Source organism: Pseudomyrmex gracilis, unplaced genomic scaffold (assembly GCF_002006095.1).
Source record: "Pseudomyrmex gracilis isolate BER0280 unplaced genomic scaffold, ASM200609v1 scaffold_199, whole genome shotgun sequence".
NCBI classification, from domain to species: domain Eukaryota; kingdom Metazoa; phylum Arthropoda; class Insecta; order Hymenoptera; family Formicidae; genus Pseudomyrmex; species Pseudomyrmex gracilis.
Genome location: NW_018020783.1, coordinates 18,578 through 20,867, shown reverse-complemented (window position 1 = coordinate 20,867; position 2,290 = coordinate 18,578). Strand labels below are relative to the sequence as shown.

Sequence of the window (2,290 nt, the reverse complement as noted above, 5' to 3'; positions counted from 1 at the left end):
ATTCTGATATTGAGGTGTTTCCTCGGGTTCCTTTGGTTATGCCAATAATTATAATTATGATAAGGGCTGTTGGAACCGGTAAGCAGGATGTTATGCCGTAAATAAATGTATTATATCTTATTTACAAACGTTTCGGTTTTTATTCAAACCATCTTCAGTGTATCTGTTACAGTTATAAGACAATTATAATCATTATAATCATCCAATCAGAATTGGAATAAGAAAAACTATACCGACGCAGATATCACAAAATAAGCTGAGTTTCATATCATATTACATATTCATAACACGCACAAACTTCACATGGTTTGTATAAAAAAAAATTATAGTGCAATATAATATTAAATATATCTGAAAAATAATAAAATCCTTCGTTTTCATGAATCGCAGTAATCGATTGTAACAAATTCGGATCGAACGTCGAGTATCCGGAAAAGCAGTTGAGTATACTCTCGCACCTCTTAGCGCAAACAATTGTGGATAGGAATAATGTAAAGGTACTTACGGAAATGGGGTACGGTGTGCCGCGGTAAGCGCGCGAGAGATGCGCACCGGCAGCGGTTTGTCGATGGGGGGAACTACTGTTCACACTGCGCGCGAGTGCACGTTTTTACGGGCAACACCTCGCGAAAGTATACACTCAAACGATACTCAACATCTTAATTGTCTATCATGATTGATAATGGATACAGTTCTTGAAACGCGGCAAACGCGCGGGGAAGAAATCGCGACTTTGATAGCGCGACGACGACGGACCAAATGGTGGAAACGGACGAAAGTAGAAGAGAGAGTGGCTTGCCGAACACAGCGAGAGAAAGGAAGAGAGAGTCAAAGGAAGAGAGAGAGGTAAGAAGAGACGTAGATAAAGGTAGATAAAGATAGAGAGAAAGGGAGAGAAAAGAGAAAGAGAGAAGACAAGAGAAAAAGAGCAGAGAGAAGAGAGAGGTAAATCCAACGAATGCAATCAGTCACTAATTATTACGAGGAGAAAAAAAGGATTCGATAGAGAGAATAGATTGATAGACAACCGCGTGGCAGCTAGAGTCGCGACGCACTGCTGCTTCGCGGCTGCGAGTCCCCACCATAGATTTTCACGAGCTCGCTCTACCCCCACTGCACCCCCGCGCGCGCGGTCAACCCCCCACCTGCTACCGCGCACCAGCCGAACTACGGCACCTCGCAAGCCCCGACGATCCGTCCGTGTACGTCCACCACACCCCCGCGACTTGCACACGACTTGTTTGGCCCCGAGGCTTCACTTGCGACGGTTATTGTGAAGCGAAAAGCGGAAAGTCGACGCAAAATCGCGCAGTCATGTCCGATCCAGCACAATATTCGAGTCAAAAGCTACGACTTCCAAGACGAGAGTCACCGTAAAACTTTTTTTTACTTTAAAATGCAGCAGGTTTTAGCAATAAATAGGATCTAAAGTTTAAATTGCGTCACGGGCATACTTATTGTGTTAAAAAAAAAGGAAATTAATTTGAAGAATATATTAGATGATTTGTCAAATATATTATACATATATATATACATGTATATACAGGGTGTCCCAGAATTGGTGTAACATCTCTCGTAAACAAATAGAAGGAATAAAACTGAGTCAAAAAGTTTTATACCATTTTGCTAGATTTGCAATAGTTACCGTGATCTTAATTAACAAAGATCAGCGAATAAGCATGCATCGGGCTGTCTTACGCGCTTAAGACAGCCCAGTGCGCTTCGCGCGCTTACGGTGTTATCCGTAGCAGCATATGGGAGGAGCTAATATAACAGCATATACTATAACATATGCATATTAAAATGTAATTGTGCGAAGCGCGCCGGGCTGTCCTACGCGCGTAAGACAGCCCGATGCACGCTTATTCGCGGATCTTTATTAATTAAGATTTCGGTAACTATTACGAATCTAGCAAAATGGTATAGGACTTATCGACTCAGTTTTACTTCTTCTACCTGTCTACGAGAAATGTTACACTAATTCTGGGACACCCTGTATACAGTCAAACCTCGATAACTTAAACCTCTATAACTCAAAAACCTCCATAAAATGAAAATTTTGTTTATTCCCTTTTGCTCCGCGAAAAGGAAAAAAGAACTTTGATAAGTCGAAACCTCTACAACACGAACATTTTAACTCTTCTCTTGAGATTCGAGTTATTGAGATTCGACTGTATATATATACAGGGTGTCCTAGAATTGGTTTAACATCTCTCGTAGGCAGGTAGAAGGAATAAAACTGAAGTAAAAAGTCCTATACCATTTTGCTAGATTCGCAATAGTTACTGAG

The 2,290-nt window shown here is 41.2% G+C and overlaps 1 protein-coding gene across 2 annotated transcripts in view; it reads right to left on the bottom strand.

Annotated features, from left to right (window-relative positions):
• Nucleotides 1–1,040, bottom strand: part of LOC109858359 (synaptotagmin-7) — a 198,021-nt gene extending 196,981 nt beyond the window's left edge. For both annotated transcript variants that reach the window (XM_020435505.1, XM_020435506.1), the window contains exon 1: nucleotides 506–1,040. The gene's annotated coding sequence lies outside the window, so the exon portion shown is untranslated. The remainder of the gene's footprint in view (nucleotides 1–505) is intronic.
• Nucleotides 1,041–2,290: the final 1,250 nt, after the last annotated feature.